Below are 26,038 nucleotides of genomic sequence, written 5' to 3'. Positions count from 1 at the left end.
GAAAGGGAAAAGAAAATACATGCATTGTGCATTTTGCATTTGATTGCTTGCATGACGATTTAGGAAATTTTGCATTAGTGTGTGCTCTATGATCTGTGTGAAAAGATTTGCCTTTCTTCTCCCTCAGTAGTTAAGATTTTCAAAGTTGAAGGATTGAAAAGTTTGCTTCTCATCTTAGACTGCATCAGGAATTTGTCATATACATCTCGTGGTGATCCTTAAAGGCAAACTGCTAAGCAAGATCAACATTAAAATAAATTCAATTTACATAACAACGCTTTGAAACATAACGCAAACACATAGAGGTCTAGGTAGAGACGTGTTCCGGCGTCGTTAAACGTAGTGACTGTCGATCTCTACGAAGGTGGGTGATTCCTCCTGAGAGTCGGTGGCACTAATACGGACTTGTGCTCCCACGTACCGTCGCGTATATATTGGGAGACCCCTATAGGAACAAAGCCTTTATCCATAGGAAGCCGTGTCGGCCGCCCTACTGATCGCGATGCAGTGAACACAGCATTCACGAAGATCGACCACCCGTACCGTAAAACGTATTCTGTGGTTTCGCGAAAAGTTTGGCACACCCTCTGCCTAGAACTCCAGAGCAGTTTCTTTTGGCCTTTTTCAAACTCTATAACTGAAAAAGTCCATCCGAGCATTTGTCACTTCGGGCTCGTTAATACATCGAAGGAGACTAGAGTCATCTTTAGCTTTTTCTCGACTCTTAAAACATGAAAAAGCAAAGTTGTGTCTAAAGCGTCGTTAATAAAATTTATTTTAATCGGAACATAATCACCTGTTTTTCCCACGTTGATCTTTCAGTTGAAAAGTATGGAGCCCACCAACCAAGGAAGTCACTTTGGTGGAAGTCCCAATCCCTTCTCCTCTTGGGGAGATCTTGGTGCGCCTCATATGGCCACATTGTCACTTCCAGGATTGACAATTGGCCTACCTGTATGGCTCTTTTCAACTAATGTAGTTCAAATCGCCACTAATCCTGAGCAGTCGAATCAACAGTCAGACCAGTCTAGAGCTACCCACCAGCCTTCCACTTCTTACAATTCTTCCTCTGATCCTTCATCTTCGCAAGGTAGAGCCGGCGAAAGTCAGCCTCCCATGGAGAAGAAGGAAAAGAAGAAGAGAGAAAAGAAGCAGAAGGGGCCTATGGCGAAGGCAACTGGGGGCAAGCAAAAGACATCTGACAAAAATCCACACACTGCACCGACCGGGCCTAAATCGCCATGTGTCATTTGCAAAGGGACCCACTTCCATCGTGATTGTCCTTGTATTCCCCGGATACTAAGGGACTGGTCCCCCAGGTTGCACAATCCGGTAGCATCAACCTCTGGTAGTCATGTTGATTGCAGTCCATCAACTAGCGAGAGTGAAGGACGAAAAGGGAGACCAAGATCACCCTGTATGTTGTGTGAAGGCGATCATGCCATCCACCGATGTCCATTCTTAGATGAGGCGAAGAGAGTTTTGGAAGATCGTCCGGTATCACCGTTACGACTTCCTCCTGGATACCAAAAACTCGTGCCTAATCCCTCGATAGTTGAAAATCCAGCTGGCCCGCTCAAGTGGTCAGCTGAAGTGTCCGTCATTGAGAATGAACCTGCTGAATCCAGACCAGACGAAAGTCTAAAGGTCGAAACGGCAGTTGACCCGGTTCTTCCTTCAGAGGTTTCATCCTCAAATGACACCGTCGTTGAAGATTCATCTTCAAATGACACCCTCACTGAAGAGAATAAGGATGACACCATCCAGATTCTTTTCATCAACACAGACTCTGATGAGCATCAGGGCAATGCGCCCATTCCTTTATCGCAGGAAGGAACATCGTCAGGGTCGTATCCGGCCGTGTATTCGGTCCCACCACCAAGCAACCTAGTTGTATCCTTTGATTGGAATCAACTAGGCAGACCCCGGTTACCAGCCAGTATACCATTCAGAATCATTGTCCAAATCTATAGAATGGTAATGGTTGGAACCATCATTGATGAAGGGGCATCTGTGAGTATCCTTTCCTCTATTGCTTGGAAAGCACTGGGTTCCCCGGCGCTTTTACCTGAGATGAGAAATCTATCAGGTTTTGATAAAGGAACCAGTCGCCCGTTAGGGATTCTCCCCAATGTTCCCATTACATTGAAGGGGAAGACAGTTCATATGAACGTCATGGTCGTCCAGGGACCCTTGGTTTATAACTTACTCCTTGGACGAGACTATATATATTGCATGGAGGCAATAGTGTCCTCACTCTTCAGAGTTATGTGTTTTCCGCACGAAGGAAGAATGGTCAAGCTCGTAGACCAACTTTCATTTCCAGGATCACGCATCGCAAATAGTCAAATACCATCCCTTAACGGTTTATTCGCTCAAGGAATGCCTCCACCCCCGGTTCTACTTCCCGATGAATGCGAGTGATTCGGAAAGATGTAACTGGGACCCAGGGGGCATGCACCCTGGCCTGCCTTGGGCAGAGGAAACCTTGGGTATAAAGTTAATTTCCGCAGAAGAATGGGACTAGTCCGTACCCCGTCCGAAGGAAGGAAGAGAGGGTTGTTCTAGGATAAAGTTCTTTTGTCAAAGTTATGTGAGTGAGATAATCAGCTTCTCGCTCCCTTTGTCTAAAAAGTAGGCTCTCCTGAGGGAGGAGATCCATTTGTGGCGGCGAGTAGCCACCATCTTTGAAGGCAAGCCTCACCCATTAAAACATATGTTTTGAAGGATAAGTAGGGGCAGCCTCCAAAGAAAGAGATGAAATTGCTGCAACAAGTAGTCACCATCCTTAGCAACCTAGTAATAGACATCGCCGAAAAAAAAGAGTTTAGTTTGCGGCAGCGAACAAAACCATTTTTCGGATAATAAGTAAGAGGCAAACCTCCCTCGGTAACGCCAATGTTTTATCTGTTGCGATCTTGCAAAAATCAAAAAGTGAACTGATGGGAAGACAAGTACCGTCGGCACCGAAAAATAACGAGAAGACAAGTATCGTTAAAAATATAGCAAGACGACAAGTAGAAAAACAGAGGTGGGACAGAGGAGGGGTAGCCTTGAAATTATACTTTATACCTGGGGGCATGCGAACCTTTTGGAGTGCAAGCACGGGACGACTATTTATTTTTTTAAATTTTTAGGTCCTCCCTTTAAACCTGTAGGTCTAACCCGTTAAACTCGTAGGATTAGCCGTTTCCAGCTTGCATAAAGAAAGGATGTGGGGCAAAAGTTAAAACTTGCCAAATTGGAGTAACTAGTGAGGTATAGCTCCTTAAAAATGACTACCTCACCTGAGGCGTTCCTTGTATTATGACTGGTATAATCGAGCAAGGTTTGGTCGCATTCAAGCTCGTTAAAAAATGAACTGCCCCTTAAGGTTTAGGGGGCATATGCCTCGTCTGCATTATTATGCTGGGGGCATCCATCATCGAGCAGTTTTAGCAATGTTCATGCTCGTTTAAAAAATAAACGCAAGATCCGAGCAGTTTTAGCACATAGTTCATGCTCGTTAAAAAATAAACATAAGTTGTGAGCAATCTTCCCCTAGAGTTCAAGCTCACTCAGAAAAAATGAACCGGTAAATAACCTTGGTAAATGTAACCTTTGACAGCCATATTAAAGCCCTTGGTCGTGTTCTTGCAGTCTCACCTCCATCCGTTCATTTGGCCAATCGTTCATCTCCATATGTTTGTTTACCCATTTTGAGGAACAGCTGCGAAGAGTGATTTCACTTAGCCATCCTTGTGACACTGCCGTGATTGGAATATTCCAACCTGTACCTGGAATCTGCTGCTACCCTGTTCATCACTCGTTCCTCAAAAGACGAGTCTTCTTTGAGCTCTTTTCACTGACTCGTAAAATATGAAAAGTTTGCCGAGTTTTGGCCTTCCAGCTCATTAAATGACCGGAAGAGCTATCCCTCCTCTAGATTTTAATCTTTTTGGACCTGAGGGATTATTGCACAAAAAGATCAAGCGCTTGTTTTGTTCGGCTCGTTAAAATCAATCGAAAATTCATCCCTTCTGTATTGTTTTATGCTTTTTCGGACTTAAGGGATTAGATGACGGAAAAGGAATTTTGGAGTTGACTTTATGTACCTTTTCAGACTCTCTAAAAATGAAAAGGACCGAGTTATCCTTGTCGTTAGACTCGTTAAATTCATTAAATAGCGACAAACTTGTCTTTAGACGAGAACGAGTTTCCCTATCGCTAGGGTCGTTAAAACATAGCGATAGGCTTGCCCGAAGGGCAGGTTATAGAACAAGCATATGTTATCCTCCTCAAGCTTGATAAAAATAAAGAGGTACTGGTCAGCAATGACTGGGGAAAAATTGGGAGAACCTCACAGCTTTAATGGTAGCAAGTCACTCTTGAACATGACACTTTGTCCTCCGTATCACATCGGGTTGGGTTGTTTCATTCACCGGTCTCATCACCATGGTCCTCGCCACACCATCCACATTTGGGGTAATGCTACCAATCCATCACATCAGTGTCGTTATATGTTCAAGAGATGTTGTTCTGCAAAGAGTCAACCGTGTCCCATCCACTGCCATACATTGTCCTTCATCCATTTCATGACCGCCACCCTGAATCACACATCACAGTTTGTTTTCACCTCATCACAATCACTAGCTCCGTTCCGTGTCACTGATGTGGGATTCATTAAGGCCCTCCTTTGACGGATCGCTCCTTGTCGACATCAGCTCATTATCCAAGGAGTTGATCTAGGAACACCCCCTTCAGTACTTTGAAGCTTGCATGCCTCAATGGCAAGTTTCTCACTTCCGGCGACAGGTATACAACAATGACCTTCGACCAGAAGATTTTGCATGGTGGTCGACGCCAAGTCCTTTATTCCCACCATGTGAATTGTACTGCCGTACCTTGAGGGTCATCATCCTTATCGGTGATTCCTCTCGCGCTTGTTAACGGTTTACATCATTGACCGGTAATCAAGCGATGTCTTTCCATGCTCGACTTCAAGAAATTCTCACATGGATCGACTTGTACATCGAGTGAAGATCGGAAGAGATTGAAGACCCCGGATCTAGTTTCATCCATCCGGGCTGCGATATATATTCAGGAAATAAAGACATTTGATATGTACATCATTGCAGCAGATGATCATCCTTCTCAAAGGATGATAATTTCAGCAGAGAATTATCAGTCTATCATCAGACGATCGTCTGTTCTATGTACCAAAATGTATTTATAAAGCTGAGCATGGGAATGCCCGCCTCAGCTAGATCATGAAAAAGAATGAAAAATAATGTATTGTATTGTATCTTATTACAGGACACTTCTCAGCAGATTGAATGAACTTCGGATCCTCCTAATAAAGCATTTCACCCGATAAACGACCTCATACTTTAGGGGGCATCTGTTATAGACAATTTTGTACCTTGCAGCATCAGGCATGAATTGTCAATAATCCAAGGGATCCAAAGTCCCTAAACATGATGTTCCTACCCCTAGAGGAACAAGGTCAGCAAACCAACAACTCTCAGATCAGTTCTCCACCTGAAAACACTCAAAAACAAGCAATCCTGAAATCAAAGCAGGTGCTCCACTAGGCTTCTGCGCTGAAACTCAACTCCTCCATGGTGTACCTGCGTTGCAAAGCAAGTGGAACAAAGGCCACCTGCGCTGAGCGAGATGGGACAAGTGGCACACTGAGTCATTGCTCTGGAATCTTCCAAAAATGACACTTGGATCAGGGATTTCGCCTTGTGATGAGTCAAAGGCTCTGTTTCTCCAAGTGGAAGCAAGGTTCTCCAAGTGGACTCAAGAACTGAAGATCAACTAAAGAGAGAGAGGACACAAGACAGCTACACATCAGTTGCAAGCTGACTCATCCTTTCTCAATTCATCTATATATTGAGCTCTCTCCTATGAGCTCTGGAGGCTGGAATTTTGTGCAAAGTAATGATATGCTGTTGGTTTCACTATAGAACTATTGGGTGATTGCTTGAAGGAGGTGAAGAGGAGAAATTCTTTCTGCTGGGAGGTGTTGCTGGATTGGGGCCTTCAATGGTTGTAACTCTCTCAGAACTTTACTTCTTCATTAATAAAAGATATTGAGGTTCTTCTATATGCACTTGTTTCAATGATGTGTTGTGATAATTGTATATTTGATTTATGCTAATCCTTGAATCAGTTATGATTGCATGCTTCTTGTAGTTTCCTTCTTTGTTATTTTGCAGGATCTCATTGTAGCTGGGCCAGCAAAAGAGCAAGGAGCTGGGAGCAAGCAAGCAAAGAGAAGAGTTTGGATTCGACATTAAGCGCAAGGCAACGGTTAGTGCATTTCCTCATTCTCTCTTGCTTTCGTAAAGAAGTAAACCTTAAGTAGTTTTCTTTACAGTTGTTGCTGAGGTACTATCACCCTTAGAGTGGGATAGGGTCATCCGAATCGGATACTTTTCCCTACAACAAGATTGTTAATTCATTCCCGCAACTTGTTGAACTTGCCTCCTCACATTTCAAAAGTACATGCTGTGCCCCTAGGGAGATCAACTTGGCAGAGATCATCAGGGTAGCACAACTCTTTCCCAGATGTGTGGATCCTGAGGAAGGAGATGAATTAATAAAGGCAGTCTCTCTGGAGGAATTGGAACACACCTTAAAGTGGTTCAAAAAGGATAAAAGTATGGAGCCCAATGGCAGGTCGATTGAATTCTACCTGGCCTTCTTCGACATCATTGGGGAAGACCTGCTCAGAATTGTCAAGGACTTGAGAAGTATAGGATTTCTAGAAACCTCAATCACCTCTACTTTCATTGCACTCATACCGAAGAAAGACAACCCAGACTCATTTGAGGACTTTTGTCCCATATCTCTCTACAACTGCATATTTAAGATCATAGCTAAGATCATTGCAAATAGGATGAAACCTATTCTTTCTAATCATATCTCTCCAAATAAATTTTCGTTCCTACAGGATAGAGAGATCCATGAAGCTGTAGGCACTGCTCAGGAAGTAATTCATACTCTACAATCAAGGCGAGGCAAATGTATGATTATGAAGGTCGATTTATCAAAAGATTTCGACAAAGTAAATTGGCTATATATTAGAATTTTGTTAACCCATTTAGGTTTCCCTTAATTATTCATCAAATGGTCCATGAGCTGCATTACTAATATCCCTTTCAGTGTTCTGGTGAATGGGAGTCCCTCTCCTTTTTTTACCTCTAAAAGCGGGCTGATACAACGATGCCCCCTCTCGCCTTTGATTTTCTTGCTCGTTATGGAAGGTCTCAGCAACCTCATCAAAGAAGAGCATCAAAGAGGCAGATTAAAGGGTATAAAGATTATAGAAGGTTGCATCCTAACTCATCTTCTCTTTGTAGATGATATCCTGGTTTTCATCAATGGAAGTATTGGGGACATTAGTATCATCAAAGAAAATTTCACCCTTTTCTAAGAGGCAACAAGTATGATCATAAATGACAGCAATTACACATTAACAGCAGCTGAATGTACTCCGCATGAGATGTATTTTTCACTGCAGCGTTTCCACTTCACTTAGCTGCAATTAGCTGATGGTTTAAAATATCTGGGGTACAAGTTGAAGCCACTGGGATACAAAATTGCTGACTGGATTTGGCTCATCTCCAAGATTGAGAAAAGACTTAACACCTGGTACCTCAAATATCTTTCACGGGCAGGACGACTCACTCTAATCAAAAGTGTACTAGAAGCCACTCCTGTATATTGGATGTCCCTGGCTTGGATACGCAGAGGCATTCTCAATAGAATACAAGCCCTCTGTTGTAGGTTTCTTTGGCAAGGGAACAAACAGGGCAGGATTTTTGCTTGGGTCATGTGGGAGGCTCTGAACCTACCAAAAAAATGAGGGGGTTGGGGCCTAAAAAAGTTAGAATATTTCCCATTAGCACTTGCTGCAAAACTTGGTTGGAAATTAGTATTAGCAGACAATATTTGGATGAGGGTCCATATGCCAAATACATTGCTCCAATGCACATCATGGACTGGATTAGAAGAACCCATATAAGTATTTCTGGCATCTCAATTATCTGAAAGGCAGTACTAAAGGCTTTGAACCCAATCAAGGAGGGCCTCACCTGGAGAATTCGATCTGGGTGCACTGTTCGCATTGGCTTCAATCCATGGGTGGGATGTGGGGACATGCACCACCTACCTAGGGATCTCACACAATATCTACATCAATAGAACATCTCTTATAGAGCACAAATTGCAAATTTGGTGAACACCTCCTTCCTTCAACAAGCCTGAAAATCTTCACATCAGTTAAACATTCCTCCTAATTAGACACATCGCTGGGAGGAATACACACAAGCCATCACTGAAGCTCACATGTGTATCCTTGATGGTGATGATGAGATTATATGGGCTCTTTAAAAAAATGGCAGGTACACTCCAAAAGATGGATATCTGACATTATCGGCACCAAGGAAGCCTCTGCTGCTTGTTGACTGGTGGAGACATCTTTGGAAACTCAAGGCTCCTCCCAGAACTAGACTCTTAATGTGGACCATCCTCCGGAACAAAATCCCAACTGGTGAAAACCTCCTCAAATGAGCACATTATCGTCCCCATTGGTGCAGCTTTTGCAAGCAAGAAAATGAGTCCACTTCTCACCTTTTTTTGGAATGTACAGCTATCTGTAACCTATTGAAACTTATTCTACAGTCCATTGCACCCTCTGCAATCTAGACTGGAAATTCTATCCTTGTAGCTTGGTAGTCCTAGTATTACACTTCCTCATTTCAAAAGCTTCGGAACCTTCCCCTTCTGATCTACTAGACAATCTAGATTGCCAAAAACCGCATTATTTTTCAGGACACAACACCGAACTGGGTTGTGCTGGTGACCAAAGTCATGGTTGATTTCTCCCTCTCTCCAAATGATCCTCCTCGCTGTAATCCGCACACTCCCTCTCCTATTCAAATAACCTACAACAAACCTTGGGCTTTCTTTGATGGTGCAACTCAAGAGAAAGGTTGTGGAGGGGGGGACATACTTCACATTTCCCAACATCATTCTTATAGCATGTTCATAAGATTCTGCAGATGCACAAACAATTCAGCCGAGCTCCTTGCCACTAAACATCTCATACATTTTTCCCTAGAGAAAAACTGCACAGATCTACAACTATTTGGGCACTCTAAAATTATTTGTGACTGGTTGAATAGGAAATCTATAGTCTGAGCAGAGTCTCCAACGGCTAAATTGACTAACGGCTAATTTTGACCTTACGACCCAGGTCAAAATCCTATTTTATTAATTTAATATTATTATTATAATCATTATTATAATTATTTTTCTAATGGAGACTCTGCTCAGACTATTTATCATGCTAAGCTGGATCTGTTTCTTCAACTTGTCCTGACGATGAACCACACTAGTTGGTTCGAAACGCATCGACAAATGTATATATACATGTGATTTACGTCGAAGTTATTCTTTCAAATATTATGGATCACAGAAGCCTCAATTCAACTAGGAAATCTATATGTTCTACATATGCATTAAATCACATCTTGGAAGGGACATTGAGATTGATTGCATATTTTGACACTTTTACTTGCTCACATAATTACAGGGAGCAGAACGGAGCTGCTGACAGCCTATCCAAAGAGGCTGCAACCAAGGAGCCAGGCATTTGGTTGATTAGAGAACATAATGGGGAAGCATTCTACGAATATTATCATCGACCTTTTATGGATCTTCAAGTATAATTCATGATACTGTTTTAGTTAATTCTTTATCAGGCACAAGCCTTTTTTGTTTGTAGATATTGTCATTGAACATGGTAACAATCTATTTATCATATGGCTCATAGTTTTTTGATTATCATTGTTGCCCCCTACGAGGATCAAAGGCAACAATACTGTTTCTACATGATATGATCATGCAGTACATATGCACGAGCATCTACATAATGTAATTTCCTGTTGTTAATGAAATTACAATTTTTCCTTATGGGAAAAACAAAATTCATAGATTGGATAGGTTAGCGAAAGAGAGACTAGAGAGGTTAGATAGGTTAACTAGAGGTTCGAGAGAAGCTAGAAAGGAGGGAGAGAGGATTTCAAGATTGAAAAAGAGCCTTTTATTGATGTAATCGAGTCAGAGGGCCGAGACTGTGTAAATTCATTATATTGAAAAATTTATTTCGTGTGTGTGTAAATGGCCCATTTCTATTGAAGTCCTTCACTTATCTCTGTATAATTTGCCTGCGGAATAAATTGGGCATTCTTCTCTATTTTTTTTGTATTAAGTCATGAGTTGCAGCGATTAAATAGTATAAAGAAGAATCGTATTTATAACAGAGGAACCATTGAAGAAATGACGAAAAAGACCAAAGTAAACAGGTGGATGGAAGGATAGAAAGAATTCACAAAATTCGTTGGATATAGAAGATCAACGGACCAGATCTAATCGGTGAGAGCGGAGTCACCATATCGCATTGACAAGATTGATATAAGGAGGGTGGACCTTAGGCCTTACGAAGTTTCGATTGCGATTACGTTGATATATCACATCGGTGGAAAGCCTTGGGTGATATCAGAACCGGGAGTTAGGACAGAGTGATTGCGATGTTGCGATAAAGTATGGACCATTGGATCAGGAGAAGGATCAATAGTAGTGATTTAATCATTGATAGCACTTCGGAAAATTCATGTGGCAGTGGAAAAGGAATGGCTGATATGCAATGGACCGATATTCCGATAGCGATGAATCGCTGATCAGAGATCGGGAAATATAAAGGAAAGCGCAACAGAAAGGAATGAAGTGGAGAGCGGATCTGAAATTGATTAGATGCGGGTGTAATATTTTTAAGATCCAGCCTTAAGCTTTTGGATGGTTTTTCAATGTGTTTCTGTGTAATGCAGAGATCGGAGGAAGCGCGACAAGGCATATGGAAAAGGCGTACCTGACAAATTTATAAAAGCGGGTTTATGTATTTTGAGTTCCAACTTATTTGATCGGAGCAGGTTTTCCCGTGTAATCCTTTGTATTCGATAAAGTTTTTATAGTCAGGTTTTTAATGTAAAAGTGCATCTATAACACTTCCGATAGAGATGTGTGGACATAACCATAAGTCCTGGGTCCGATAGTTGTATATGAACGAAAGATGTGAGGTCCTGGGTTGTTTAAGGAAGGAGCAGACATAAAAGCTTTTGATAGTTGTATATGGTGGGGAGAATTTCCTTGGTGATTAGATTCCGCCATCAAGTGGTTTTGCTGCATCAAAAACCATAACTTATTTCACAAGAAAAATAATTTATAACAATATGACAAGATTCTTAACCAGGGATATTCACCCCCCACTTTACAATGGATATTATTAACTTGTAAAAAATTAGTTTTGTTTTAATACCATGGGCCAATACTATGGCTTATCAATACCACATGCTCTAAAAACATAACTTATTTCATAACCAAAATATTTTATAACAATATGAAAATATTCTTAACCATGGATATTCATTCTCACTTTACCATGGATATTATTAACTTGGAAATAGACTTTGTTACAACACCATAGGCCAATACCATGGCTTATAAATATCACATGCCCAAAAAACATAACTTATTTCAAAATCAAAATATTTTATAAGAATATGACAAGATTATTAAACATGGATATTCGCCCCTAATTTGTCATTGATATTATGAACTTGTGAACAGGATTTATTACAATAGCATGGGCTAATAGCATGGCTTATCAATACCACATGCCAAAAAATCATATCTTATTTCACAATCTAAATATTTTATAACAATATGACAAGATTGTTAACCATTGATATTCACCCCCACTTTACCATGGATATTATTAACTTGTAAATAGGATTTGTTACAATACCATGGGCCAATCCATGGTTTATCAATACCACATGCCTAAAAACCATAACTTATTTCACAACAAAAATATTTTAATTTAATTTAATTTTATAACATTTTTATTTGAAGCTAATAGGAAAAGGGTTGTAATTAGTTTTGAGATATATATAAACCCTCTATCCTCATGACTATAAAATTATTCCCATATAAATTAAATTAAGGTTTTAATAAAACTGAAAATGAGAATACTTTTGTATTTAAAGATGTGAAATTTATATAATACAAATATTAGTAAGAACCAACATAGATCTATATTAACTAAGGATCCAAGTGATGATAGCAAGCAAAGTGAAGGGAAGAGAGGGGGAGGGAGATAGTGACAAAGATGGAGAGAGAGAGAGAGAGAGAGAGAGAGAGAGAGAGAGAGTATGGGGGGAGACAGAGAGAAGGAGGTAGTAAGAGAGAGAGGGGAGAGAGAGAATAAGAGAGGGTGCGAAAGAGATATGGAGCTAGAGGGGGAGAGAGAGAATAAGAGGGGGGAGAGAGAGGGATGAAAGAACTAAGGCATAGGGAGCTAGAGGTGGAGAGAGAAAGGGAGTGACAAGGGATAGATGGATAGAGAGAGAGGAGAGGGGAGAGGAGGGGAGAGAGAGGATAGGCGGGGATAAAGATAGGGTGATAAGGGAAAGAGATAGAGAGGGAGGCACATAGATGGAAGGGGTAGAGAGAGAGAGAGTGATGGGGGGGACAGAGGGAGGTGAGAGAGAAAGGGAGAGAGAGGACTAAGAGAGAGGAGATAGAGATGAGTTGGAGGAGGAAAGAGAGAGAAGGAAGAAGAAATACATAGAGGGAGAAAGGTAGAGAGAGAAAGGGAGTGACAAGGGAGTGATGGAGAGAGGAGAGATAGAGGGAAGAGAGATAGGCAGAGAGGAAGAGGGAGGGAGAGAGAGATAGATATGGAGAGAGACTGTGTATGTTTGGGCGGTGAGATAGAGAGTCGAGGGAATATGAAAGAGACACATAGATAGAAATATAGATATTATATGGTATTATATAACCAGCCTAAATCCATCTTAACCTGGATCTATCAAGCGCAAAAAAAGAGGTTTGCACAGTGAGATATTGGATCCCTCTCAGCACTTGATAGATTTAGGTTAAGATGGATCTAAGATGTCTTAATAAGTTTGTAGTTCTATTTGATAAACTAACACGTATTTTTATGGTTGTGTTTGAAAACAGTTTTTCCATATTTAGTGTATTTATCATAAGAATAATAATCTAATTTTAATTTAATTTTAAGCTTACATTTTTATGCAATGATTTTGTTGTTGGTTTATAGAGATAGACATGTTATAGTTTTGGAATTTTTAAAAGGAAACATGTGCTCTTAAATTCGTTGTATTGAAAACATTTAAGTGTAAGAAAGAAACATGCCCTCTTAACTTGGTTGTATTAAAAACATAAGTGTTCTTGTATACTAGGTGGGTGAAACCAAGAGAGAGTATATGGTAAGTGGATTAAATAATTAAAAAGAAATTTTATTTAAAGAGAAAGTTAAAAAATATAACAAATATGGTCTAGGGTTAGGATATCACTGTTTTGGAACATCTAAAGTTGAAGGTACATTTTATGGAGGTGTAGTCTCAGCACTTGGGTGTAGGGCACATATTATGGGTATCTTGGATTTTTGTTGTGTGTTAGTCGTGTCAACTAGTGCTGGAGAGTCCAACCAATGAGTAGGCAATCTTTTTCATTTACAAGGTTGGAATCAATCAAGTATTCTCCCTCTCTACCCAACTCTAAAATGAGGAGTGTGCATAGTGGACTTATTATTGTAAAAAATTGCAAATATTGATTATCTTAAAGTTCAAGGGATTGAAGTGGCTTCCTAAACCTACAAATCTTTAAAGGAGCTATGTGTTTTTCAATTAAACCCTTGTGGTCAAGGAGCTGCAAAAGAGGAAGGCCTTATGGATATTTTTAAGGGGTTGTAATGACCCTAATTTTGTGGTAAATATGTAGATATGATGCTAATGGTCCTCATCTTGCTACATTCACATATATAATGTAAATATTTTCATATCACCTTGCATTGTATAAATATGATAAATATTTTGTGGTTACCCTGATGTACATGTTGAAGTTCCAGTTCCATGATTAAGGGAAACACTTCTCAATTAGCCTTGTGTACATGGGGAGGATCATAATTACTCTATGCCCACAAATATAAAGTGAATAGTGTCTAAATGAATCAAAACCCTAACCATCGACACAATCTCCATTGATGAGGCTTCAATCAATGGTCCTTCCTTAAGGTAACCACTTATAATTAATGATGGCACATTTTTCTAACTTAATGAACCTTGTATTAACTAGGGGGAGTTAGATGGAACCTCAATGACTTCAAGTTGACGGTAATAACTGAAGTTAAACATATACCATAATAACCTATACATGTGTCTTTATACCACAGGCATGATACAAGTATAAGGAACTCTATTAATGGGGGGGTTAAAGAGCATATAGCTCGACTCGTATAGTTGAAAGAGAAAAAATAATTCAACCCAGGACCTAAGAAGAGGCTCACAGACACTCACAGGCATAATATTTACAGGCCTTGAAGTAGCTGATGAGGTCGGGGAGACATTTTGCAACCTATTCGTACACATGAATGGATTTTTCTCCTCCCTCACACCTTGTCGATTCTAGAACAGACTTAGGAAGAGGGAAAATGACAGATGAGGAGAAAATGGGAGGCCAAATGGTAGGAAAGGGAAAATCCAACTAGCCAAGGCCTAACTAACTAGAAGGATGAAATGAGAAGTAGAAAGATAAGAGAAATTGGGATAAGGAGAATATGAAGCAAAAGATCACAGTGAGAGGAGTGTAAGGGAGAAGGAACTAAGAGTGAACAAGATGAGGAGAGGGAAATCAAAGGCAAGGAAGTCACTGGGTAACTACTTGAAGGGTGTTGTTGCAAGGAGGGTGTCACACTTGGACATCGTCCGGTTTGCACCATGAAGATAAAAAATTGAATTCTGATGTCAAAGGTAAGCTTCCATCATGTTGTTGAACCGTACATTTTAAATTTACGGCATCAAACTGCCACTTCTCTCCATCTAATTAACAATTGAGGTCTTGGGTCTAGCACAATGGGAAAATCACTACCATGAATCTCTTTAGAGAACTACAATTTCCTGAAGATCTTATAGTCATCTATTTGTTGGTTAGTTCTACAATCCAAGATTTAGGACCCTTATTATCATGCTTGTGGTTTAGCCACCTTCCAAGTAATGCGATAAAAAAACCTAGTAATATTTTCACACTGAACACTATACAATAAAATTAACCCTAATATCTTAGTGAAGAACAAGTAACTAGCTAGACTCTGGAAGGGTTTTTGGATTGACTGTTAGTGAAACTCGTTGCAGTTAGGTGTGCCAATGTCTGATGAGTGTTAGCGAGTGCTAGGGAAACACAAGGGAGCACTAGGTCAAAATGCATGGAAATGAATGAATAAGAGTGTGTGACAAGGAGTGTCAATGAGTTCTAGGTGTGGTAAGAGGGGAGTGACATGGTATGCTAATAAGTGCTAAGTCATTCTAGTGTGCCAGAGCGACATGCATCCGATATGTGCTAGGTCCCAAGGTGTGCCAAATAGTGCTAGGAAGTTTTATGGAGTGTTAGGGAAGCACAAGGTAGCACTAGGTGAAAATAATGCATGCAAATGAACAATTAAGAGTTTGTGACAAGAAGTGTCAGTGATTTTAGGGTGTCCTAAGGAGGGAGTGACAAGGTATGCTAGGTAGTACTAAGGCATTCTAGAGGCCAGGGAAACATGACAACATGTGCTAGGTGCTAAGGTGTGCCAATGCATGCCAGGGAGAGTTATGGAGTGTCAGGGAAAAACAAGGGAGCACTAGTTTCAAATGCATGGAAATGAATGAAGAAGAGTGCATGATAGGGATTGTCAATGAATTCTAGGTGTGCTAAGGAGGGAGTGACAAGGTATGCTAGCTAGTTCCGAGGAATGCTAGAGTGCCAGGGCGACATGCTAAGATGTGCCAAGTCCTAGGGTGTGCCAATGTGTGTCAGGGAGTGCCATTAGAACACAAGGGAGAACTAGATCAAATTGGATGGAAATGGATGGATAAGAGTGTGTGATAGGGAGTGTTAGCAAATTCCAATTATGTTAAGGAGGGAGTGACAAGGGTATATGCTAGGAAGTGCCAAGGCATGCTAGAGTGTCAGGGCATGTTAGGGAGTGGTAGGGTCTGTTAGGGAGTGGTAAATCATGCCAAGGAATGTAGGGGATGATAATGTGTGCCATGTAGTGCCAATGTATTTTTATACATGCCAGATGTTATGGCATGTGAAGATGTAAACTATGCTGCTTAGTTGTTTTATGGGTGCGGTTAGATGTGAACCTTGACTTGGTAACTTGGCATGTGGGATGAGTTAGGATTGGACATGAAAAGCCTAAGATTATTTATAGTCAATTAGGGGAACAAGGCATAATCTAGTTGTAGTAAACGTAACTTGGTAAAGTTGTTGTAGTCGAGGCAGGACTTGGTTGGGTTCCTAAGTCTAAAAGAAAATAAGGATAGTTATGAGGGCATGATAATTAAGGAGTGCCATGTTGTGCGAAGGAATGAAAAGGTGTGCTGACATATTCTAGATAGTGTCAATGCATGTCGAGTGTTTGGGAGTGTCGAGGAATCAAAAGGGAGAACTACATAAAAGTGCATGGAAATGAATGAATAAGAGATTATGCCAGGGAGTTTCAGTGACTCCTAGGTGTCCCATGGATGAAGTGTGTTAGAAGAATTTCATATTAGGACTTGTAGGAGGAAAGCCTACGATTGCGATAAGAGAATGGAAAAATCAATTTGAGACAAATGGAGACTTTAGTCTAGGCACAACACTATTTTTTCAATGACTTGGTTGGGTTCCCAAGTCACAAAAAAAGTAAGGTTATTTATGAGGGAATGAAAACTAGGGAGTGCCAAGGTGTGTAGGGAATTTTAGGAAGTGCTAACACATGTTAGGAAGTTCCAAGGAATGTTAGGCATGTCAAGGCATACCAAGTGCTAAGGCATGCCAATGTGTGCTAGGTTCTAGGATGTGGCACCAACACATGCTAGGGATTGCCAAGGAAGCACAAGGGAGGACTCATTTCAATTACATGTAAATGAATGAATGTGCGTGTGTGATAGGGAGTGTAAACTAGTTATAGGTGTGCTAAGGAGGGAGTGAAAACATATGATAAGCAATTCCAATAGATGATAGAGTGCTAGGAAAGCCAAATAAGGTGTGAAAAATGTGATGGTGTGCCAATGTGTGCCAAGGAGTGTTAGGGAGTGCTAGGGAAACACAAGGGAGCACTAGGTCATAATGCATGGAAATTAAGGAATAAGAGTGTGTGGCATGGAATGTCAGTGAGTTCCAAGTGTGTTAAGGAGGAGCTACAAGGCATGCTTGGCATTTTCAAGGAATGCTAGAGTTCTAGAGTGACATGTGGCCAAGATGTGCCAACGTGTGCAAGGAAGTGTTAGCTGGGAGTGTCAGGGAAACACAAAGGAGAACTATGTCAAAATGAATGGAAATGAACAAATAAGAATTTGTGATTAGAAGTTTCAGTGAATTTTAGGTGTGCTAAGAAGAAACTGAGAAGGTATGTTAGGTAGTGTTAAGGCATGCTAGAGGCTAGGGTGACATGCCAAGATGTCATAGGTGCTAGGGTGTAACAACACGTGCCAAGGAGTGATAAGTAGTGCTAGGGAAACATAAGGGAGCACTAGGTAAAACTGCATGGAAATGAATGAATAAGAGTTTGTGACCAAGAGTGTCAGCAATCTATAGGTGTGCTAAGGAGATAGTGACAAGGTATAGTATCTACTTCCAAGGAATGCTAGAGTGTTAAGGCAGTAGGCCAAGATGTGTCAGGTGCAAGGGTGAGCTAGGGAGTGTTAGGGGGTGTCAAGGAAACATAAGGAAGCACTAGCTCAAAATGCATGGAAATGAACAAATAAGAGTGTGTGAGAGTGATCCAGGAAGATGTTGGTGGCCACCCACCTATCCCACTTGGACCCCCACAACTGTCCCTTTTAGTTTTTCAATTTCCTTAATTGTAGCACAATTTACTATTTTTAGCAGTTTTTTTGGTCGTGAACTTCCGGAGTTGTTTTGAGGCCCTAAATGACATTTTTTGGGAAACTTGGGAGAAACATGGGTCCATGGACTGATGTTGCACATCCCAAACTTATAGGCCTCAGATAGATCTTTCTAACGAGGTATTGTGCACATCAAACGGAGATCGTTTACCAAAGTTACGACCCCAGGATGTTGATGTACCAATTTATTGAAAGCGGGGCACATAGTTTAGCGCTTCATCTCCTAGGGTTAGGGTTTTGGATGTTTATGGTTTTCTATTGTTTCTCAACAATAAATAGACCTTTGAGCCTCATTGTAAGATAGCTCAGAGGCATGTAGTTGCCACATCTCTCCTCAAAGATAAGTTACCATCGCCGAGCTAGTTTATTTTCATTTTTGTTTGTAAGCATATTTAAGTATTTTACATTAATGAAATGAAGTATTATTTATGTTTCATCTCTGTATTTATGGTTATCTCTATAATTTTTTGTGTTCATATTTACATCTAGATCAGAGAGGGAGTTTCAATGAGTTCTAGGTGTGTTAAGGAGGGAGTGACAAGGTTATATGCTAGGCAATGCCAAGTTATGCTAAACTATCAAGGCATGTCTAGAAGTGCCACAGTGCGCTAGGGAGGGTCAAAGCATGCAAGGAATGTAGGGGATGTTAACGCATGCTACATGGTGGAAAGGCATTCTAATACATGTCAGGTGCTACGACATGTCAAGATGTAAATTGTTTTGCTTAATTGTTTTAGCCCAAGGTTGGATGTGATGAGCCTTGTCTTGGTAACTTGTCATGTCGGATGAGTTGAGATTGTGCATGAGTATCCTAAGATGAGTTACAAATAGTTCTTATGTTAACAAGGCATATGTTGAGTTTCCATGACACATGAGAATCTGGGTTTGGCCTTAGAATTTTTGATGTGAACACACTCAAGTTCCACAAAACATCTACTATGAAAAATGAAATATGCCATGAAAGAAAAAGTAATGGATTGAATGCACGGAGTTTAGGGTATTCCACATCTTCATATGTTAATTATTATTATTGTGATATACAATAGCCATTTATATGTCTGGTGTAAGACTCCTCTGGAGATTTCTATCCAACAACAACATCTATGTGGTAAAAGGTGTAATGTCAAAGGTTTCTCCATCAAAAATAGAAACCAAAAGGTACCTTACTGTGCACACAGATGAAGAATTAAGAAGATTGTTATCTATGAGTGCTGATGTGGAGGTATGGGACAAAATTACACAGGAAGTGAACCTTTTTGTTCAACCAAGCAAGATCTAAAGAGGAAAATGTGTGATTATATATACATGTGTGATAGTATTTGGAGAAATGCCAACCTAACCAACAAGTTTGTTGACATTCTATTGGAGTTGATCTATAATTGTTCCTAAAGTTAATAAACAAGTAAAATAGGACTGACTTTTTGATACAAAATATATGTTGATAGGAACAGGGCCAAATTGTGAAAGTGTAAAAATTGGAATGGTTTAAAGGGACCAATCCCTTTGAAAAGTCTTAAATGTGGCAATGAAGGTTGAGCCTTGTTCTGTAATCCCTTTGGGCATACATCATAAGAATTGGTGTAGGATGCAACACTTCAGAATAACTTTTGTAGCAGTGATGCCAACACTTGTATGGTGGCATGTGGTTGGATTTGGCCTATCAAAGCTCATTGGTATACATTGGAGCTTCTCTAGGGTGATGCCTTAAATGCCTTGGAGTATGAGGGCATGATTTGATATTTAGTTTGCATTGAATAAGCTTTGGAGGCTAGATACTGCAGAAAACCCCTTGTTGTAAATGGGGAAGCACATGCCATTGAAGAAATTAACAAAAAGTACACAGATTTGAAACGTAAATCACATAACTATTTATTACTCTTTGAAACAGGAAATAACTAAAAATTTCAAACATTAATATTCACTTTTCCTTTAGTCTAGAAGGTACAATGAATTTGGAAACATGTATAACAATGTCTCAACTTTCTTAACGCCTAATCCTAATGCACCTTCCTTGCATGGATAGATAAGACAATTAAAGTCTACCTCTACTGAATATGATATGAGATATGAAAACATTCTCCCTTAGCTAAGGCTGAGAATTAATAACTAGGGAAGTGCTCCTTTTAACTATGCATGAAAAAACTAAATAAATCAAAGAGTTTCACTACTCCAAGTGTCAGAAATGAATCCACTGCCTAAGGTAAGTGCTTTGCCTAGAACAAGATATTAAGGACTCAAACACCTTGTTGCTTCCTTCAAGAGAGGTTTATGCCGAATAGAACTAAGTTATCTTGCACTATCTTCCAAATTCATTCACCTTTAAGAGAAATCTTATGCTTAGAAAAATATAGAAGACCAATATCCAACAAAATTCGCTGACCAACCAAAGGCCATTGTGCCCAAACAAAGAGATAATAAGGGAATGTCAACTAGGGTGGAATCTTTCACCACCGAAATTGGCAAGAGATAGAAGGGGTAAAAGACTATCAGACCTAATTCTCAAGAACAAATGAATTAATCCACACTTGGTGATCCAAAATGAATTCAATCCTTTTTTATTTATATATTTTCCAAAGGGGTTTCATATTCTTAAGTGATTGAGTAAACCTTACTCCAAACCCCAAATTTGGGTTTTTAAGCCTAGTTTCCCCAAAAATTGCCCAACAATGAGTATTTGGGGTTTTTTCCCATTTATGGAGGACTAAAACCTATAGGGATGGATAGGATATTATGTCCCTTTCATCCTCAATTTGCAGAGGACGTTACATGACACCTAATAAAAGAAACAATTCTTTAGTTTAGGAGGTACTAATTAAATGCTTATTTGTTTCCATATAGGACATACATCTCGCAAAAATGATCATGGGGTACAAATACTACAAAAGGTCTAAATCTTACTAGCATTGTCATAGTCAAAGAATAAAAACCCTTTCACATGAAAGAAGGTCAGTACCACATACAACAACCACAAATGACAAATTCAAAAACAATATACTTATTCAATGGAAGAATGATGAATCCTATTAGTGCACTTGAAATTAAATAGCTCTTGAGTTGAATTTTCAATCAAAATTTCTCAGGTTGGATGATAATTAAGTATTCAATGTTGTTTTGGGTCCAATTTGGGAAAAATGAGGAGCTCTTGGTGACAATGGGATGATTAGGCTTTTCTGAAAGGAGCTCTTCTATATGTTTCAACATACAAGTCATTCATTCTAGTGGAGGAGATATATAGAAGCCTTTAATAAGGACCTTTCAAGATAAATTTGGAGGAAAATCCATTTTCAAAGCTTAAACATAGTTCTAGATTCAAACAAGAGTAGTCATTTTTCAGAACAATTATTAATTCCCAAGAAATTGGAGCCAATCTGACTTGTTGACCATTTATTCTTCTACTAGACAAGGAAGCATTTATGAAAATTCCTTGGCCCTTGTATCCAGTGTTTGATGTAAATCTCTTGATTCGAAATGTAATAATAGATGTAGTTTATATTAAGAAGAAGGGAAAAGTAGAGGGCCAGTTAATAATTATCTCTAAAAAACTCTCAACAGAATCCTGACATATTTGAAATGGAAAAGGTTAACTCCATGGTTATTTTTTGCTTTAGAAACTTTGCTAAATTTCATTATTGACGCACGTATTCATGCCTTGAAAGAACCTCAAAAATGCTTTTGATATTGGTTGAAGTAAAGAAAATGTGCAAAGTTACTCTCACATAGAGGCATGGAAAAAAAGTATGTGGAGCTTGTTGTCCCAGACTCCACACAAAGAATGGACAAAAGGTGAAAGAACCAAGTCAAAAGGTATTTTTAGCTATTGTCATCCAGAGGTAGGTGTAAACTCCACACCCTACAGTGAAGGTTTTCTGGCACAAGTGACACAAAGGTTTGCATGCATAACTTTGTATTAAAAGGAGTGGAGCTTGATGCTACATGTCCACTATTACCCCACTTTCTGTATGAGTTACAAGAGATAAAAATAATGAAATATGGGAGATACATAGTAGATACTATTGTTATTCAAATTTAATAAAAAATATTACTATCTCTTCCTCGCAATAAAACAAACATCTTCCATAAAATATTTTCTTCATGAACCTGATTTAAAATCAATCCCTTCTGTTGATGCACCCAAACACAAATAGAAACGATGCCGATGGGCCAATTTCAAATTAGAAAATTCACAATTAGTTCCTATTGTAAGATCTCATAATTTCAGTTTAGATTTCAGTTACAAGCAGGGAAATGGGACTCGTCGATCAATCGCGATTAATCAGGAGTTAGAATCTTCTTGCTCTCTAAATGATCTAATCCAAATCTTTGCGAGTCAAACTCACGTTGACTAAGTTTAACTCGTGATTAATGCAAATTTGACTTGCGACTTCTTGATTAAATCAGATTCCTGCGATTGATTCTGATTTATTAGATTTTCAACCTGGACTCGACGAGCACGATTTTTTCAAGTCTAGGTATGCCACATTGCTAAAAACTAAACATTTGTCATTCCAAAATTTATTTCTCATTTCTCAGGCCCACAACTCATACGTCGAGACCTTCAGTAATCAATCACTACTCACCATTACATAGTCTAGAGTCCATATCGGGCAGTCGCTAGCATGTGCTCTATCCATACTCCACATCGACCCTCGGGCAGTCACACGTCACCTTCAACATGTGTTACCTTCAAGCTTAGCTACTTCACTATTCAGCAATCGAGGTATGTTGGCACTTGGCTTAAATAATAGGTATATTACTATATTGAAGTTTCAATGTCCTTTTCAATGACAAGTTTGAAGTTTCACTGTTCAACAATCGAATGTTCGACGTATTACTTTGGTAATGACTTTTCAACCCTATAAATCGGGCTTAAATATATTTTAAAAATTCACTAAGAAATGGTTTCATACCAACCACCGGCCAAGTCATCAAGCATTCCTTCCTTGGTTTATGTCTTTCCGACTCCAACCATGCATTCACAACTTTGTGTATTTTTGTTCTTCCAGAATCTGTTATTGATGTATTGGTTCAATTTTCTTATGCTAAATGAACTTGCAAATTAAATATTACAATGAAATAAATGTTGACAATATTTCCTTTAGGTTTCATTTCCTCATATATACCTAATTATGTTTCAAGGTCATAATGATATATTAGGTTGAAATGTGCTCGTGTTGCTAGACAGAATCCTCTTTGATCCTTCACAAAACCTCATATCCTTTAAAACCAACCCTGTTTTTTGCAAAGTTATATATGGCATTTTTAATTTTAGTTTTTTATTGTCTTTTAAAAGAGCCAAATTAAATAGAAGGCACAACTCCAAATCTAAATAGAAGCCCCAATTTACACACAAGTCCAAAAAAACAACAATGCCGAGGGAGAAGGACTTTGATTGGCATTATTGTGACAAGATTCTTGGAGACCCCAAGCTCCTTTGTAAATTTTGCAAAGCGAAATGTAGTGGAGGAAGTTATAGATTCAAGTACCACCTTGCACAAATACCTACCCATGATATAGGTCTCTGAAAAAACATTGACGAAAATGTCAAACACCAAGAAACCTTCGCCACTGATATGTTGAGTCAGCATAATCCAAAGAAAGAAAAGCAAAAGAAAAGAAATAGGAACTCCTGGAGTTGACAATTTTTCTTCCACTATCCCATTGTCATCTCCCTCTCTTGAATCCTCAATGTAGTTCCCAAGTTTCCCACACATGCCTCCAAGTCCAAGTCAAACTCAAGGCCAAATGAATCTTCCTGCATTCAACATTGGAGGTGGAAACATAAACACCTTTTTTTCTCCCCACACAAAACCTAGTTCCCAACCTACCTTGGATACCACTGGCTGGAAAAAAATATCCATAGACAGGCAAGGAAGCCCATTGCTAACTTTTGATATTGTTGTGACCTACCTTTCCACTATGCCATAAGTCCTTATTGCCAAGCTATGATTGATGCAGTTGTTGTTGCAAGTCCAGCGTTTAAAGCCCCTTCATCAGAGAGCATTAGGACAAATTTTCTATTAGAAGGTGTTGAAGGTGTCATGCTTGTTCTATCGGAGTTTTGTTCATCATGGATAGAAACAAGGTGCACCATCATGAGTGATGGATGGACAGATCAGAGGAATAGAACTTTAATAAATCTCCTTGTATCTTTTCCAGTAGTTATAGTGTTTCTCAAATCAGTGGATGCCTCAGACAAAGTTAAGACTACACAACTTATTTGTGAAATGATGGAGCAAGTCGTTCAGGAAGTGGGAGAAGAACATGTTTTACAAATTTTCACCGACAATGCAACTAATTATATGGTTGCCGGTTGACGTTTTGAGATTAGGGACCCCACTATTTTGTGGACCTATTGTGTTTCCGATTGCATAGATTTAATGCTTGAGGAAATTGGTAAGATTCATTGGATACATGAGGTTGTGGAGAAGGAAAAATCCATAACCAAATACCTATACAACCACACTATTGTCCTAAACACCATGAGAAAATACACTGAAGGTAAAGAAGATTGTTCGACCTGCAGTGACTAGATTTGCAACAAATTTCATATATTTAAAATTTGTGGTTGAGCAAAAGATAAATCTGAATAGGATGTTCTTGGGACCTGAGTGGATGGCATCAAAACATTCCAAGACCCTTGAAGGCATTGAAGTTGTTGCACTTGTGTTTAATGATAGTTTCTAGAAGGACACCGAAGAGATTATTGTTGTGATGGAGTCCCTTGTTAGAGTTCTTAGGTACTTCAAGTCTTCTAACTTTTTCATGTTCTAAATTTCATTTCAAGCTACTTTTTATTTTCAATGTTTCATATTTATTTAAATTTGAAAGCAGGATGGTTGATGGTGACAAACCCGCTATGGGTTACAATTATGAGGTGATGGATCTCGCAAAGGATGCCATCAAAAGAAGATATGGGGATGAGGAGGCAAAGTATAGGCCTCTTTGGGACATTATTGATTCACGTTGGGATAGGAAATTGCATTCACCCTTACATGCTGCTAGGTACTTCTTAAGCTCACAATATTTATATGATAAGAGAAAATTTCATGAGGATGGGGAGGTTCGCACAGGACTTATGGCATGCATGGAAAGGTGCTTCCCTAATCCACAATTTCAAATTCGTGTCTTTTCCCCACTATAGGATTATAGAGCACCAACTAAACTATTTTCATATACCAGTGTTATACGAGAAAGGTCTAAGATGTTGCCAGGTATCCTTTTAGGCATGAAGGCTTCATCAACTCATTAAATTTGTTTAAATTTTATTTTGTATGTTAAATGTTTTATTAAATTTTGTTTTCCTTTTAAGTTTTTACTATTTAGTATTTTGTACGTCTACTAATGAACCCTTGCCACTTGCTAGGTCTTTGGTGGAAAAACTTTTGTAGTGATACTCCAAATTTGAAGATATTCACCATTCTAATATTAAACCAAGCATGTAGTGCTTCAGGTTGTGAGTGCAACTGGAGCATGTTGGAGAAAAAACATTCTAAGAAGCGCAACTGATTGACACAAAAGCGCTTAAATGACTTTGTTTTTTTCCATTACAATCTACTACTTCACAACAAGCTAATACTAGGTGAGAGCTTGAATTTGAAGGTTTCATAATTTGATTTGCAATTTAAACTTTAAAGTTCAAAATCAAACTTAAATTCACATTTCAATGTCTCATGATAATGATAGGTTTGGATCATTCACTAATATACCTTGAAGAGATAGATTTGAAAACTACAAATGCATCAGATTGGGTCAAATTAGAGGAGGCTCCTCTTTTAAGCCTACATGACTTGGAGAAATTTGAGAATCAAGAAAGCGAAGTGGGAGGAATCACTTCTAGTTCTCACTCTTAAAAGTCTTAGACTCTTAGTTACTGATTTTTTTCTAATTAGTATGAAGTTGTTTGTAAACTTTTAGAAGCAGTTGCTACGAGTTCTATGTAGTCACTACTTAGGAGTCGTGACTCAGTACTTTGGATCATGTTTGGACTTGTAACATATATGCGATGCTTATTCATTCATGATATTTTGGAC

Source organism: Pinus tabuliformis, chromosome 3_1 (assembly GCF_031772625.1).
Source record: "Pinus tabuliformis cultivar Carrire ecotype Pingquan chromosome 3_1, CPIR1, whole genome shotgun sequence".
NCBI classification, from domain to species: Eukaryota; Viridiplantae; Streptophyta; class Pinopsida; order Pinales; family Pinaceae; genus Pinus; species Pinus tabuliformis.
The sequence above is the reverse complement of the archived record's forward strand: the minus strand, read 5'-3'. Positions refer to the sequence as shown.